Below are 18850 nucleotides of genomic sequence, written 5' to 3' on the forward strand. Positions count from 1 at the left end.
AATTTCATTTGGTGGACTAAAACTGTTTTTCAAATAACTTTGGGCTGAAAAATAACTTTTCTACAAGTTTTGATACTAAAGTGTCAAGAAAATTGGTTTGAGGACTAAAATAGAAACTTATTTTATACAAAGGGTTAAATGTGTAAATTATCCAAAAAGAAAGGGGCTGCAATAATGAAACATCCTAATGTTTTAAACAATAAATCCGTCATGATGAAATACTAGCACCTCGACTATCGGCAAATTATAATACACCTTCAACACCAAAAAAATCGTTATCAAACGAATTGATTCGGTCTCGAATCAATAATGAATCCGAAATTACTAACACGACGAAACTTCAATACACACGCAGAAATTTCGGGAAGTCAATACACACGTGAGAATACACCAGACGTCGATACACCGTCTTTGGGCCCAAAAGTTTCAAATCGTGATTGTTGGGCCTAGCTAGCCTAATGACATGATCTTTAGGCCCGAAGGAAACTCGCTTACATGTAGTTGGGTCTTATATGACCTAATTTCGTGTAAAAAGAGGACTTTTACAGGCTTTGTGCTGTTGGACCCCAAGGGCCCTCTGGTGCTGCTAGTAAAGTCGAGAATTCACCAAATGCGAGTCGGGCTAAGGGCCCTTCGCATTCACGATAGCCTTGAACGTCTTACGGAATATATCGGGGCTTCGCACCCTCTTTTCCTACTCGGTTGTGGGGCTACATGAAGTCCGGGTGTTTGGATTAAGTGAATAGTGCAAGCGACGCCTAAGGGAATCGTTTGTATGGTTGTAAACTAGTCATTTTCATTAATTTGTGTTTATAACAATTCACAATCCATAATTAATCCAATGTCACCGGGACTTAACGAATACACCTGTCGTAACGAAATAACAAGACATAAACCATTTGATGCAAAGTATTAGGAAAACATCGGGTTTTGCTAGGGTTTTCAATTAATACACCTACGAGTTACATACAGAGTTTTACAAATTGTACTTTTACATTTTTAGAAACAAACAAGCATACTTACGGATCTTCACACTTTTTATACTAAGTTCTTTTCAGAGAATATCGGATTTTCTGGTGATTTTCAAAGCAATACAAACCACTATATTTCAAACAATACTTATGAACTCACCAACATTTCATATGTTGACGTTTTTCAAAATACTTGTATTCTCAGGTAACAGGTAAATCGAAAAGGAAAAATGTACTCAGTAACGTCTTGCTGTTGTTTTAATTAGTACCAAACAATTTACTTTTGGGCATGTAATATTATGGATCAATATACTGAATGTAAACGCTACCAGTTGTAATATTCCAATGCTTGGTATTGTATGATGTTATGTTTCATGTATATTCATTGTGATGGTATTCAATTGAGTCACAATAGCCCTTGGACGTTTCTGTCATCTGGTTCGGGGGTGTGACAGGTTGGTATCAGAGCTCTGTTTACAGTGAACTAGCATATCGAACCATACATTGATATGCAACTATAAACCAAAAGAGGGACTAACATAACTCTGAACAAAACAAGTAAAATACAACAATAAAACACCTTTGATTGCATTAGGGACAAGGAACATAACGCCGAACCAAACAAAATAATGCTAGTATCTCGGTTAATTCAGGACTGTTCTTAGTGGTACCAAGGAGTGGATGTAGCCTGATCAACTACATTCTCTCCAAAGTATAACTAACACACGTTCTAATGGGATCGGGATAGCTAGGGAACCTAAAACTATACCCCTTTAACACCAAAAAGAGAACGCTTGCTTAGTCTGTACAATAGTTGTAGCATCCTAGGAATAATGTTAGCATATTTACATACTCGCGCAGACATCATGGCTGGTTTTCATCACCCTGGAGACCCTTATTTCCCTAATCAGGGGAATAACGGATGGTTAGAGGAAGAGCCTGAGGAAGACCCCGAAGAGGAATCTGACGGGGAACCGGAGGCTGGAGATGAAGGCGAGCTTGCCGAACCCGAAGAAGACGAAGAGAACTTCGAAGAGGAACCCGATGACAGTGAAGGGGATGATTCGGACGCAGAGTCCGAAGTCATCAACCCCCCTTACCCGATCAGGGTGCCTGCTTACCGTGTGGGCCCCACTGGTCCTACCCCTCCCTGGGGTATTGATCTTTGGAGATGGAGCAGACAGCAGGGACAGCGACCCCCGTTCGGCATGTCGCGCGAGTTCTTTGACCTGAGGGACGGAGGACCGGCCGACCGAGCCCTACCGGTCATGGTGAGACGATTACGGAACACCGACGATCTTGCTCAGGGCACTGCTGATCAGGTACGCCAGCTGTGGACTAGGGTCGAGCGTGCGGAACAGGAGACATGTGACGTCCTTCGGGAGTTTCACATGAGGCAGGTAAGGTGGGAGTCTTGACTCCAAGACGCAGAATGACTGGTGGCTCGTCTTCAGGGAGCATCCACATCCTCGGCACCACCTCCGGACGCAGATCATCGCGGTTAGGGATAGACTTATCTTAGTAGGTCATTAGGAACTATGTTATGTACCCCGACTCTATGTTTAAGTGACTACACTACTCATAGAGCCGTTATGCTATCGAACTAGTGTCACTCATGTATGCTCTTACGAGCAAATTTTTCATATATCAAATGCAGATAATATTAGTAAACTTTTACGTGCTTTGTTATGATATTACAACTTGCTATGTGTTGAGAATCTATGATTGTATGTTAAATGGTAGGAGTGTTTAAGTTCGTACCTTGCACCTAGTCAGTAGGGTCACAACCTCCCAGAAACCCCAAACACTCAACATCTTTCCGTTTCATGACAGAAAGATGCCTCGCCGACCTACTCGCGGAAACCTTGGACCAACCCCACCCGAAGTTGACTCCACTGCATTCCAGGAGGCCGTGTCTGCTACGGTCACCGCAGCTATGGCACAACTTCACCAAGGGAATAACGGAGGAGGCAACGGGCAAGGGGCTGGGAGTTCGAACAACGGGATGAATCAAGGACCCACCAAAACATGTACCTACAAGGACTTTACAAATGCCAAACCACGAACTTTTAACAGCACTGGAGGAGTGATCACTCTGAAGCGATGGATCGAGAAGGTGGAATCGGTATTCGAGATATGCGATTGTCCTGAGCATATGAAAGTGAAGTTCGCGGCCTACACTTTTGTTGATCAAGCGCTCACCTGGTGGAACGGACATGTGGAAGTGATGACACTCCCTGTAGCCAACTCCATGTCGTGGGCGGAGATGAAAGAAATGTTGATGGCTGAATACTGCCCACGAGGTGAGATTCAGAAAATGGAGCAGGAGCTGTGGAACCTCACTGTGCAGAATGCGAATATCGATGCCTACATATCGAGATTTAGTGAACTATCTCTGTTGTGCCCGGGTATGATCACCTCGGAAGGAAAGAAGATTGAGCGATTCATCTGGGGACTAACATCACCAATCCAAGGAAATGTGATAGCTGCAAACCCCGAAACATTTGACAGTGCAAAAAGATTGGCGAAGAAGTTGTATGACCATAACAACAAGAAGGGTGAGAAGCCAGCGGAGGCTGAAGGAAAGAAGGAAGGTGATGGCAAGAAAGGGAAGAACAACAAGAGGAAGGGGCGTCAGGGCCCCGAGACCTCTAAAAAGCAACAGACAGTGGCAGTTAATGCTGTCACCGCACCGGTTCCAGCCACTCCACATGCTCCAGCCTCAGCTGCTTCAAATGCTCCCAGACCTTATTCCAGTAATCTTCCCAAGTGCAAAAAGTGTGGTTTCCATCACAATGGAGAATGCAAGGAGTTGCAGTGCACTAGTTGTAACCGAAGGGGACACACAGCGAAGTACTGCAGGACCTACCCTCCCCAGAACCAACAACAGGGAAACAACAACAACAACAACAATCGCAACAAAAACAACATCACTACTGGCGGCCACAATGCAGGGCCTAGCCACACCTGTTATGGGTGTGGGAGGACCGGGCATTTCCGCTGAGACTGCCCTAACAACAACAATCCAGGAAACGGAGGAACAGGAAGGATGCTGACCACGGATCAGGGAGAGGCGATTCAGGACCCCGCTGTTGTTACCGGTACGTTTCCCCTAAACCACACTTATGCATGCATCATATTTGACACCGGAGCGGAGCGAAGTTTCGTAAGAAATAAGTTTAAACATTTATTAAAACAACAGCCCCAGAAGCTAAATGAGACCTTTAAGGTGGAAATGGCCAATGGGAAAACCGAATCCACCGGGGAAATCTACAGCGGATGTACCCTAACCCTCAATCAACACGTCTTTCGAATAGACTTAATCCCTGTATCAATTAAGAGTTTCGATGTGATTATTGGCATGGACTGGCTAAGCCCCCACCATGCTGAAATTATGTGTCACGAGAAGGCCGTTCGCCTTCGCCTTTTTAATCACGAAACCCTAGTAATTTACGGAGACAAACCAAGCATGAACCTGCGCCTCGTCTCGTGCATCAAGGCACAAAAACATCTACGAAAGAACAATTTGGCATTCCTGGCTCACATAGTGGATAAAATCAAGGAAGAGGTTAACGTTCAAGACATTCCCATAGCATGTGATTTCCCAGACGTGTTTCCCGAAGATCTTCCAGGAGTACCCCAAGAGAGACAAGTGGAGTTCCGAATTGACCTTGTTCCAGGAGCAACTCCTCTCGCTAAATCACCCTATTGGCTAGCTCCTGCTGAAATGCAGGAATTGTCCAGCCAACTCAGTGAACTCTTGGACAAGGGATTCATCCGCCCTAGTTACTCGCCATGGGGAGCTCCAGTCCTCTTTATGAAAAAGAAGGACGGATCTTTTAGAATGTGCATCGATTACAGAGAGTTAAATAAACTCACTGTTAAAAATCGCTACCCACTCCCACGAATCGATGATCTATTTGACCAGCTCCAAGGAGCTAGTTATTTTTCTAAGATAGATCTACGGTCCGGATACCACCAACTCAAAGTCCGGGAAGAGGATATTCCAAAAACCGCTTTCCGAACTCGCTACGGACATTATGAATTTATCGTAATGCCCTTCGGTCTAACAAATGCCCCTGCCGCATTTATGGACCTGATGAACCGGATCTGTCGACCATTCCTCGACAACTTTGTCATTGTCTTCATTGATGACATTCTCGTCTATTCCCGAAGCGAAGAAGAGCATGGCCAACATCTCCGACAAATCCTAGAAACTCTGCGATCGGAAAAGCTATACGCAAAACTCTCCAAGTGTGAGTTCTGGCTCCGGAGTGTGAACTTCCTAGGTCATGTAGTTAGCCAAGATGGAATTCATGTGGATCCCTCTAAGGTCAAAGCTGTTGAAGGATGGGCAATCCCGACAACACCCACGGAAATCCGTCAATTCTTGGGTCTAGCAGGCTACTATAGGAGATTCATTCAAAACTTCTCTAAGATCGCCAAACCACTTACCTCGCTTACACAAAAGGGCGTACCATTCAAATGGACGGACAAACAAGAAGTCGCATTCCGAACCCTGAAACAAGCTCTCTGTAGTGCCCCGGTACTATCACTACCGGAGGGAACGGAAGATTTCGTGGTCTACTGTGACGTTTCAAATCAGGGCTTAGGTTGCGTTCTCATGCAGCATGGAAGGGTGATAGCTTACGCATCCCGCCAACTATAGACGCACGAAGTGAACTATACGACCCATGACCTAGAATTGGGAGTCGTAGTCTTTGCCCTAAAAATTTCAAGGCATTACCTTTACGGTACGAAGTGCTCCATCTTCACGGACCACAAGAGTCTCCAGCACATCTTGAACTAGAAGGAGTTGAACATGAGGCAACGGAGATGGGTTGAATTACTAAACGATTATGAGTGTAAGATCAAGTACCACCCAGGCAAGGCCAACGTGGTAGCTGACGCATTAAGTCGGAAAGAGTACTCTAATCGTCGTACGAAAACTCTCTCAATAACCATCCAATCTCACCTAGCCACTCAAATTGCAATAGCCCAGTTAGAGGCCATGAAGACGGAAAATAGAGCAAGCGAAGCATTGCGCGGAATGGAGAAGAACCTAGAGGCAAAGGAGAATGGAGTATACTATGTCATGAACCGTCTTTGGGTCCCTAAGCTCGTAGGATTTAGGGAGGTAGTTATGAAGGAAGCCCATAAGACGTGATACTCCGTTCATCCCGGCTCAGACAAGATGTATTTGGATATTAAACAACACTATTGGTGGCCCAACATGAAGGCGGAAATTGCCACCTATGTTAGTAAGTGCCTTACGTGTGCCACGGTAAAGGTGGAGTACCAGAAGCCCTCAGGGTTATTACAGCAATCGGTAATCCCTGAGTGGAAATGGGAAGGGATTTCTATGCATTTCGTGACCAAGCTACCCAAGACGTCGGATGGACTAGACACCATATGGGTAATAGTCGACCGGCTGACGAAATCTGCCCATTTCCTGCCCATAAAGGAATCCTACAAGATGGAAAGATTGACACGTTTATACATTCGAGAAATCGTGAGACTCCACGGAGTACCAGTGTCTATTATCTCGGATAGGGACAGTAGGTTCACTTCACGTTTTTGGCAATCTCTCCAGAAGGCACTGGGAACTCATCTCGACATGAGCACTGCTTATCATCCACAAACGGATGGTCAAAGTGAACAAACCATTCAAACGCTTGAAGACATGCTCCGCGCATGTGTGATAGACTTTGGGAAGTCTTGGGATACCCACTTACCCTTAGTCGAATTCTCATATAACAACAGTTACCATTCGAGCATCAAGGTCGCTCCTTTCGAAGCACTATACGGGCGTAAGTGTAGGTCAGCGTTATGTTGGGCTGAGGTGGGTGATACCCAACTAGCAAAAACACATACATCAAACAAGGCGCTAATGGGACCGGAGATCATTCGTGAAACCACGGAAAAGATCGTTCAAATCAGAGCTCGATTACAAGCATCGTGCGACCGACATAAGAGCTACGCCGATAAACAGCGAAAGCCCTTAGAATTTCAGGTCGGGGATCGAGTACTGTTGAAAGTCACACCCTGGAAAGGAGTTATTCGTTTCGGAAAACGGGGAAAACTTAACCCACGATACATTGGACCTTTTGAGATCGTCGCCCGAATAGGTCCAGTGGCGTATAAACTATAGCTACCCACAGAACTAAACAGTTTACACCCCGTGTTCCATGTCTCTAATCTAAAGAAGTGTCTATCGGATGAAACACTCGTCATTCCCCTTGACGAGATCGAAATCAACGAGAATCTCCTGTTCGTTGAAGAACCGGTTGAAATCATGGACAAGGAGGTGAAGCGTACTAAGCAAAGTCGCATCCCGATCGTGAAAGTACGATGGAACGCGAAGCATGGGCCAGAATTCACATGGGAACGCAAAGACCAAATGAAGCAAAAGTACCCTCACCTATTCTAACATTATCAATCTAGCTTTCAAACAGAATTTCGGGACGAAATTCCCTCTAACGGGGGGATGATGTCACAACTAGAAATTTTGTGTCTTGTAATCACTACACTCAAGTAAAATGTAGAATCAAAAACTTAAGAGCATGTATGATGCTTACTCTATGACAACAAAACTTCAATCCAATACACCATACAAGTACTACAAATAGTCAACAAGCAATTGGAAACCCTAGAAGTTCTTGTTAGGTCCATTTTGGGCTAGGACTTCCTTATTGGACTCATTGGACCAATAAGCTTCCAATTTGACTATCATGGGATTAGAACCTTTAAATGGGCTCTAATTGGACCCAATTCCATTTAACTCAATATTTTGGGCCATATTGGGCCTAGATTGAGATAGATTAACTATATGAACCATTTTGGACCATAATTAACATAATCTAACCTAATGGGTCATAAAAATCATATTTATATTTTTTTTAGGCCAAAAATCATCCAACCTAGCTATAACATGGGCTTAAGGGCAAAAGCCCAAAAATCTCCTCTCACCCTCCCCATTCTCGGCCCAAGCCCAAAAGAAGAGGGGGTTGACTTTGTGAGTGACACCTCACAATTATCCAAGGGACTTCCATGCAAGAGGACTCATACTTCCATGCACCATCCTTTCATACTTCTCTCTTCTCTCCTTCCATCTTGATTCTCGGCCGATCCCACACACACACACAACATCAAAACTTTTCCAAACTCTCTCAAATATTCTCCTCCTTCCCACTTCAAAATCTCGAAATTTTGCTTGTGCGTTAAGAGGATTTCAAGAAAATATCATCACTTCTTGGTAAGTTATACATATCCAAGGATTTTATAACTCTTTTCTCATGATTAGATCCCTTCTCTTAAACATTTGTGGTAATCATACTCTTAGAATCCCCTCAAGTTCGAGATCATCATCAAGGTGTTGCTAGGGCCGAAAACAACATCAAACTTCTTCCATTCTCCTCCAAAACCGAAACCACACCCAAAGGTGAGCTTCATACCCCCTATTTTTCGGTTTTTATAAGTTTTGTGGGGGGGGGGGGTGGGGGAATACAAGCAAATGTGTAGATCTATGAGTATATGTATGCCTTGTATGATTTCTATGTTTGTTTACATGTTCTTATGTGATTATGGTGTTGAAACTAGTCAAAAAGTCCTTAAAATCGAGATTTGCATTAGGATGTATGAAACAAGTGTTAAACATATTATTACACACAAATCATTTCAAGAAAAATAACCAAGTTGGCTAATATGAACTCATTGGGCTAAAAATCCCATTTTGGACTCAAAATGTTAAAAATATAAGGATAAAGGGCCCAAAATGACAAAATACAAATTCTGATGGATGAAATGAGTCAAAACAGTTTCAATAAGGTATTTTTCTGGAAATATTCTCTTTGAAGGATTAAATGTGAAATTTTTAAGCATAATGGGCCAAAAATGATTTTTTCGGCCCAATAAAGCCCAATATGCGAGATTTTCAAATTAGAGGGGCCGAAACTGTGATTTTCCATAAAACAGGGGACTACTAGTGCTCCAAGTCCATTTCAAGGGTTAAATATGCTTTTCATATTTAAAAGGGACCAAAAATGCAAAAATTGTCTATTTTGGGCCAAAAGTGTAAAAACTGCGAACATAAGGATTTCAGCCGAGAAAAATTTCATTTGGTGGACTAAAACTGTTTTTCAAATAACTTTGGGCTGAAAAATAACTTTTCTACAAGTTTTGATACTAAAGTGTCAAGAAAAATGGTTTGAGGACTAAAATAGAAACTTATTTTATACAAAGGGTTAAATGTGTAAATTATCCAAAAAGAAAGGGGCTGCAATAATGAAACATCCTAATGTTTTAAACAATAAATCTGTCATGATGAAATACTAGCACCTTGACTATCGGCAAATTATAATACACCTTCAACACCAAAAAAATCGTTATCAAACGAATTGATTCGGTCTCGAATCAATAATGAATCCGAAATTACTAACAGGACGAAACTTCAATACACACGCGGAAATTTCGGGATGTCAATACACACGTGAGAATACACCAGACATCGATACACCGTCTTTGGGCCCAAAAGTTTCAAATCGTGATTGTTGGGCCTAGCTAGCCCAATGACATGATCTTTAGGCCCGAAGGAAACTCGCTTACATGTAGTTGGGTCTTATATGACCTAATTTCGTGTAAAAAGACTTTTACAGGCTTTGTGTTGTTGGACCCCAAGGGCCCTCTGGTGCTGCTAGTAAAGTCGAGAATTCACCAAATGCGAGTCGGGCTAAGGGCCCTTCGCACTCACGATAGCCTTGAACGACTTACGGAAAATATCGGGGCTTCGCACCCTCTTTTCCTCCTCGGTTGTGGGGCTACATGAAGTCCGGGTGTTTGCATTAAGTGAATAGTGCGAGCGACGCCTAAGGGAATCGTTTGTATGGTTGTAAACTAGTCATTTTCATTAATTTGTGTTTATAACAATTCACAATCCATAATTAATCCAACGTCACCGGGACTCAACGAATACACCTGTCATAACGAAATAACAAGACATAAATCATTTGATGCAAAGTATTAGGAAAACATCGGGTTTTGCTAGGGTTTTGAATTAATACACCTACGAGTTACATACCGAGTTTTACAAATTGTACTTTTACATTTTTGGAAACAAACAAGCATACTTACAGATCTTCACACTTTTTATACTAAGTTCTTTTCAGAAAATTTCGGATTTTATGGTGATTTTCAAAGCAATACAAACCACTATATTTCAAACATTACTTATGAACTCACCAACATTTCATATGTTGACGTTTTTCAAAATACTTGTATTCTCAGGTAACAGGTAAATCGAAAAGGAAAAATGTACTCAGTAACGTCTTGTTGTTGTTTTAATTAGTACCGAACAATTTACTTTTGGGCATGTAATATTATGGATCAATGTACTGAATGTAAACGCTACCAGTTGTAATATTCCAATGCTTGGTATTGTATGATGTTATGTTTCATGTATATTCATTGTGATGGTATTCAATTAAGTCACAATAGCCCTCGGACGTTTCCGCCGTCTTGTTCGGGGGTGTGACAGTTATGGTCCTGGAACTCCCGTACTAACTGTTGCACCTTAATAACTGGTGCAAAATCAGACCTAAACTTGGCCGAGAAGTCACTCCATCTCATCGCATCCAACGTGGCATCATCTCCCATAGCATTTCCAACCTTGTGCCACCAATCATGCGCTCTGTCCTTCAGAAGACAGGAGGCGAGTCGGACCTTGTCCCCCTCGGGACATTGACTAGAACGGAAGGCATTGGCGACATCTACCAACTACCGGCTGCTAGCAATAGGGTCCTTAGCCCCATGATAGTCTGGAGCTCCACATGCCGTGAACTCCCTGAACGTCAATGTGCGCACCCCCATCATGGCCGCCATCTCGGTGCGGAACGCACCCAATCTCTCGTCCAAAATCTCCATAATGCCCTACTTGACCTTACCAAAGATCATAGGAGCCTGGTCTAAAATAATGTGCATAATCTCAGCTAAAATAAACTCTCTCGTCTGCTCATCCAATTACCCGGCTCCAAAGCCCGAGCCTGATCCCTCACTGGCACCTGAACTGCCCACTGATCTACCACGTAGCATCACCATGTTGCAACATAACATAACAGCCATCAGAATACTCATCACTATCGAGGGATCACACATGCACTAAAAGTTTCCTAGTTTTATCTCAACCCTCCTTAATTCGAGTACGGATCCTCTGCTTTCAGTAGTACGGGCCCATACTACCTTCCACAACTATCCGTAATTTCCTCAAGGATTGCCTCGACTCCACCAAGTCCCCTTTCACTACTACTTCTCCTAACACTAAACTCATCCTAGGCTTTCCCTAGGGTAATCACCAACCCACTCTCCACCATCAGCTGCATAAGAAGTCCATGTCGTCTCCCCCTAACTAGCTGACGAATACCATACATATCACTAAGACTATATAATTCTTCGAATGAGAGATCCTACTCTACAACGGTTAGACTTAGAGAAGAGATGCGAAATAAAGCTAGACGTAACCTTCTGAAATTATTTAGTCCTTGTAATATTAAACTTAACATATTCATTTACTAGTTAGTAAAGGATAACTAGGACTCCTAAAATCACAAAGCATGCATCATTTGAGCATTGAGTACACATAATCAAGCATATCCTAATCATGCCATCATATCACTGACTAATTTGTACTAGCATGCAGTTCATAAAGCTAATATACATATAATAGGAACATAAGGCATCCTTCCTAGATCCTAAGCCCTAATCTAGCATGAAGTTCTCATAAACATATCATAATATAAACTTGTATAGGTAATTTTGGAGTACTTACTTAAGCTCGACTGATTGCATGCACCACACCCTTTTCTCTTTCCAAAATTATTTTCTCTTTTCTAAGTTCCTTTTTATAAAAATAATTTTCTTTTGAAAATATTCATACCAAGTCCTCAGTTTGAGTTCAGACACACTCGAGAGTGTGCCCAAATCCCTCAAACCAAGGCTCTGATATCAACTTGTAACATTCCAAAAATATAGTCTGAAAAATTCATTTTTAAATCATTAATAAAACCATAGCTACAACTCATCACATAAAAATCATAATAATGTATCTCAAAATATCATAAACATCTATCAAAACATACCAGAGTCAAGACATCCCAGGATAAACAATGGTGTGTGCACTACAGTCATCCCGAGCTCTTCCCCTTGCTACTGGAAGTACCTAAAACCAAAACTGAAAACTGTAAGCACGAAGCTTAGAGAATTTTTTTATCTTTAAAATGAAATATATTAAATTAAGAAAGTAAACAAGACTCTTAAAGAAAAACTAGATGCTCAAAATAAAGATTTAATTAGGAGTAAGGAGGAATATAGCGTTAAAAGTGTTCACTATCGTTATGATAAAGAGGAAATTGTCAAATTAACTGCCGAACATGATGCGTTAAAACCTAAATTTGAAGATGTTGAATTTAACTTTGATAAATTTGATATGTCAAGTGAGATAGTTGAATCTATGATAGAAAAAAATTGAAATGGAAAGATAACCAGAAAGATGGCTTAAGGTATCACAGTGTAACACCTCCTTTCAATGATAACTATACTCCGACTTCTGAAACCATAGAGACAAAAAAAATATGTTCAATATAGCTAGCCCCTATATCAATTTCAGTTAAGACTGAACAATCCTGAAAAACTAAAAAAATTGAGGTGAACGATACTAATGTTTCTACTTCATGTGCAGAAAAAGTAACAGTGCAAGATGGGTGCGAGAAAAACAAAGATAATTCTAGTTTTAATGAAAACTCTTCAAAAACTAACATTTTATCTTATGTTGCTTCAAAAAGCTTGTGATAACGCTGCTAACAATTTTAAGCCACATAAGGTTGTGAAACAATTTGTTAAATGTGCTTGTACTTGTGGAAATTTAGTTGGATAGGGACCAAGTTCTGAACGTATTCCATTTAAAAAGACAAACCTGCTTTAACTGTGGAATTCCTGGTCACATTTCCAGAAATTTTCCAAATCGTTCATATATTCCCTATTACGCCCAAGGTAGGCAAAACATATCTCGAGGAAGATCATTCAAGAAAAAATCCTCGAGATCACGTGATGGTGACTGGAATACTGCCAAGACCAGAAATCAGAGTCTCAAGAACAAAAAGGTCATGTCTGACAAGAGATCTGCTTTTAGAGATAGCTCAGTCAAACCAATATCGGTAAGGTCGAAGTCATCTCGGAGATCGGTCTCAAGCTAAAAAACAAGTGATGAAGCATCCATCTGATTAAACAAGAAAATGGTTAAACCTAACTATAGATGGGTACCAAACGTTCACACTCCCAAATAACCTAAAAATTCTAACATTACTTCATTTTCTGTGTTTGATAAACATAATATAACTTAGGAATGCATATCACGCGTAGATGGAAAAGTTCAAACCAATTTCAAAATGGACCGGGTTCCCAAAACCAATTAATCCTGCACTCTGTACCGGAGCAGCTATGGAGGAATATCATCAGACTTCGGTATGTTAATAGTGGTTGTTCCAGGCACATGATAAGAGACATCTCTCATATGCATGACATTCAGAATTCTAATGGAGATCATGAGTCCTTTGCGGGAAAGGAAAAGGAAATATCACAAATGGGGATTACATCAATTGTTGAGTTAAAGATTTCATAAGATGATACGTCCGAAGAATGACAATTTTTTTGTACCTTTTGTATTTTATTTTTGTTTTTGTTAAATTTTTTCATATTTTTTTTCTTTCTCCTCCACGGACAAATATAAGGGAGAATTAAAACCAAACAAAAATCAAAATTTTCAAAAATATGTTTATTTCTGCTTTTATTTCTTTTTCAATAAAATCAAAAATCCAAAAATATTGTATTGTTTTTTAGCGTTCTTTAATTTTATTTTTGATCTTAGTTATTTTTTTTCTAAAATTTCTTTGTCTTGAAATGTAGATGAGCAAGGAGAAGAGACCTAGAAAGGAATTGACGGACATTACACTTCACACTACTTTCACAAGGAATTGACGGCCTGAGGATCTAAACTGATTAAGTTTCTTGATATCATTGTTAGAAATTGCTCTGGAAGTTCGGGCTTAATTGCTTTGGTTAATCCAACGCAGCCAAAAGGCACACACTCACTCTTAATAAGCGAGAGAAGATGGGAATGTTTTATGTTCAAGTCAGTTTTGGCAGTATCTTCCTAAGAACTATTATATTTAAGGAATTGAAGGCATGAAACTATACAAATTGTCATGTCATACCTTGTTAAGACAGGTGTCTCCCTTTACAGGCTAACCATGTTCATTTAACAATCAGTGGTTGGGAGTTACATCTCCATGTCGGTCTTGTCAATTCATGTAACCTAAGAACTATCATGGGACCATGGAGATTCACCCAACCAGGAAATAGATATCGTTGAACATCTCGCCCAGGGTCTTGATATTCTTTTTTTCATGTAAAACTATGGAGACTCAATTGTATTCTCGGATACATTCTCTGCAGGTAAGAAATTAACGGTATTGGCACCAGGGCGATGCACCTCGAAAGGCACGATTATCGCTGAATGTCCCGCCAAGGGCCTTGACCTCATGTAATGCTAAAGTGTGGAAATATGTCTTCGGATACATTTGTCGCGGGAATGGTCTTGTGATCTATTCCTCATTAACTCTCACTCGCACTAGAATGGTACACTCATCTGAGATTCAGAAACCATTGAACGTCACGCCAAGGGCCAAGTTAACTTGTTAACTTGAAAAACTATATTGAGATCTTTGATCGAGGATATGTAGGGGCTAACATCAAAAATAACCACGAGTAGTTCTCCGGTACTCAATAAATCACAGTGCGTTCCTCCGTTTTCACACAGATACTGCGAGTAGCCTCCATCTGAACCAACTTTGGGTCCTTGAACAACTGTGGTGAGAAGGGTCTTTATGAATATGTGATCCACAGGGACTTTTAGTCATGGTTACTTTACAAGACGCATCTGTGATCGATGAAGAATATTCATTCGAAGGAATAAGAAGTGAAGATTATATTTCAACACACAACCTTTATGTAACACTCCAAATTAGGTATTACCCTTTGAACCCTTGAAATTATAAGTATTGCATAATGGTCCCTTAAGTACGTTGGGCATACTTCAGAAGTACGCTTAGCGTACCATGAATGGATGATCGCAAAGGGCCAGCACGTACGCTGGGTGTACCAAAGGTTATATGGGGCATATGTGACAAATAGTCGAACCCTAATTTCCAGACTTAAGACCTATATAAGAATCCTTATCTCATTTGAGCATCACCCTATCCAGCCTCCTTCACCCTCAAACGTCCCTAAAACCCTAGAATCATTAGAGTGTGTGTTCTTGAGCTTGTGAGTGCTTTAATACCATCTTCTTGGTGTGTTAGCTAAAAGGAAGAGGAGGAACAAGCTTGAACTAGAAAGGGCTTCTGGATCTTGCATTTAGAGTAGCTTAGGAACCTTGAGGAGGTAAAAGGCTTCTTCGTTGGCCATCATTGTAATTTCAAGAGCTACGGTTTTTTATATAGTCTCTTTTTGTGTTCCTGGATAGTCTATTAGGAGTATGAGCAACTCCAGAGCTTAGGAAGGATGGATTTGAGGTCCTTTGGTCCATTCATAGCATAAAAATTTAGTCTTAAAGGGAATTATGACCTCATGCAAGGATTAAGAATCATGGAAAGGTCTTAATGGGTTGTTGGGAGCATATGGAACACGCAAAGGCATAAGGTTGCCAACTTTATGCCTTATGATGTCTTAATGGACTCAGATCTAAAGTTGGACGTTGAAATCCCAAGTATTAAGCACTTAATTGTCGTTTATGCATACCAGACTAGTACGCCACGTGTAGGGTGTGAGAACAAACAACCTGATGCGTAGGGACAAGTTTTGAAAGCTCAAACCTTGAGTTAATGCTTAAGATCAATGTCTACTTGTTAAGGAATGTTCTAGTCAAGTCTGGCAAGACCAGTCAAGTCTGAGTTAATGCAATCAACAAATTATTCAAGATATTAATGAAAAAAGAAGATTATGATCAACGTAAAGACAGTAAATGAACAAGAAGAATGTTTGGAAGAATACTTTAGAAAGTGAGGTAAACTGGAATATTGCTAGATATGTTTGAATAATCTATCACTTTATTCAACATTGAATGCTTCTATAAATAGGAGAACATGATACATCGTACTAACTGATTACATGCATAGGACTGGATAATAGAGTTACTTCTGACACTCTGATTATCCGCGATTGACAAAAGAGACTAAGTCCTATGACAAGTTAAATCAAGCTAAGTGACAAATATCATTAATACAAGTGGAGAAACCATTGATACAGACAATTTAACATTCTATACAAAACATCCATTCCGGAGCGCCTTCATTTGCTTCGGAACACTAACACACAATCTTATATTGTCATCCTGACTCAAGCTATTATTACGGACTGCACATTGACTTCGCACCAACTTCTGTTTCGGAACTAAGACTGACTTTGGAACTTCAAAGGTGTAAGAGATTGCTAGAGGTTCACTTTCAGGTTCCAACGTAAGGGTATGTACGCCGCGCGTACGGATGAAAGAGTTAGTATGTTGAGCGTATAGGAGTGGTACACAAGGCGTACGCACTCAGTTGGACTTTGGGCTTGTTTTTTGAAGTGTAAGTCTTTAGGCTTTAATCGGTTATTGGGCCTAGTCATGTTTTGAGTTGGTGGCCCAATTTATCTGTTTTGCGCCATGGTTGTTATTGTTGGGCGTTATTAGGCCATCAGACCCATTAATAAGTTTTGGACATGGACTCTAAGCACATTAGAAAAGGAAAGACATATGTGCCACTATGAAAGGACTTTGGCTTAGGTAATTGGGCTTATTTCTGGCAATTGGGTTGGGTTCGGGTTGGCGGGTCACGAGTTGGTGGGTTGGTGGGTCAGAAAACATAAACTCAACCCAACCCATATAATATATGGGTTGACGGGTTGGCGGGTCACAGTTTGGTGGGTTGGAAACCTCAACCCATCCCAACCCATTTTACTTGTTTAATAAATAAACAACACATTTTAAAAAATAAAGTTTTTTCAACATAAATTCCTAAAATGATTAAAGTAATTAACATAAAAGAAAGGCTTTTAACATAAATTCATCAAGTCGATAAAATGAAAAATGAAAACATTCATAGAATGTGGATGTGTTCTTCGTTCATGACTCGTGAAAATAACGACATGTATTTTTTCTTTTTCTGAATAACGAACCGCAAATGCAGATTAGTCATATACGAATATGGAAGGAATACAATGATACGGAATATTAGGAATACAAATTAAAATCAAATTTCATTAATAATTAAATATCATTTTTTTAAATGTAACATATATATATATATATATATATATATATATATATATATATATATATATATATATATACTGACTGGCGGGTTGACCCGTGAACCCAAACAGATAACTTAACCCAACCCATGAAATAAACGGCTTGGTGGGTTGGCGGGTTGATGGGTTGGCAGTTCAAAAATCTCAACCCAAACCCATCTATTTTCGAGTTCGGTCAGTGTCGGGTTACGTGTTGGGTCGAGAGTTGCCACCCCTAATTAGGCTCTTTAATCAGATTGTATATAATCCTAATTTTGGGTTAATGACATTATGGTTCAGCACGGGTGGTTTCGGACTGTTAGGCGAGTAGCTTTCGAGTTCAACAGATAGAGGTGAGTCTCCTCATCATACCAATGGGTCGAAGGCACCAAGGCCGACCCATTTTGTGATATGTGATACACTAGTTGATGTAGTGATTTATGATATGCTAGGTGTTGTATTCTATGTGATATGCTAGTTGTTATATGCTATGCAATATGCTAGCTGGTATATGCTATGTGGTATGCTAGTTGTTATGTGATACTTGCATGAAAGACCATGGGGGAGCCCATGGCACTTGGATGTAAGACCATGTGGGGGGCCCATGGCTTTCCAGGTAAAGACCATGGGGGAGCCCATGGCACTTGGATGTTAGACCATGTGAGGGAGCCCATGGCTTTATAGTTAAAGACCATGTGGGAAGCCCACGTCACATAGGTATAAGACCATGTGGGGAAGCCCATGGCATCCTGGAGTAAGACCTCGTGAGGAGTCCTCGACATTGTTATATATATATATATATATATATATATATATATATATATATATATATATATATATATATATATATATATATGCATGGATTATGTGATTGATATGGATTATATGATTATGTGGGGTATGCTCTGGAGAACTCACTAAGCATTAGCTTACAGTTTGTTGGTTGTTTCAGGTACTTCAGTATCTAAGGGCAAGGGCTCGGCATGATGGTGTGGCATGCACTCTCTGGCGTTTTGTTCGGGGCACTCTGATTTTATGAATAATTTATCTGATGTTTTGGATTTGAAAACAATTTTGATTGGAATTGTATAACTTATGGAAATGGAATTCGTTATTTAAAAATGAAAAATTTTATTGAAAATTTGGGTTGTTACCAGTAGATATCAGAGCCTTGGTTTGAGGGATTCGGGTACACCCTCGGGTGTGTTAGGACTCAAACTGAGGAGATGGTAAAATTGTTTTCAAAAATCAAAGTTAAAAACTTTTAAACCAAATTTTCGTAAGAAAAAGGGAGAGTGTAATGCGCATAATCGGCCGAGCTCAAGTAAGTATTTTCCCCAGTATGTTAGCCATGCTACGTTGATATTCGGAATGTTATAATCATATGAATCGTGCTATGTGTATGTTTTCAAAATTGTATATGTTTAGGGTCTTATAGCCTCATAATAATTGATTTGGCCTTATTTCTTGTTCCTTGTCTGGTTGTGGTCTTAGGGTAGAGTCTG

The sequence above is a fragment of the Lactuca sativa genome, chromosome 4 (genome assembly GCF_002870075.4).
Source record: "Lactuca sativa cultivar Salinas chromosome 4, Lsat_Salinas_v11, whole genome shotgun sequence".
Classification (NCBI taxonomy): Eukaryota; Viridiplantae; Streptophyta; class Magnoliopsida; order Asterales; family Asteraceae; genus Lactuca; species Lactuca sativa.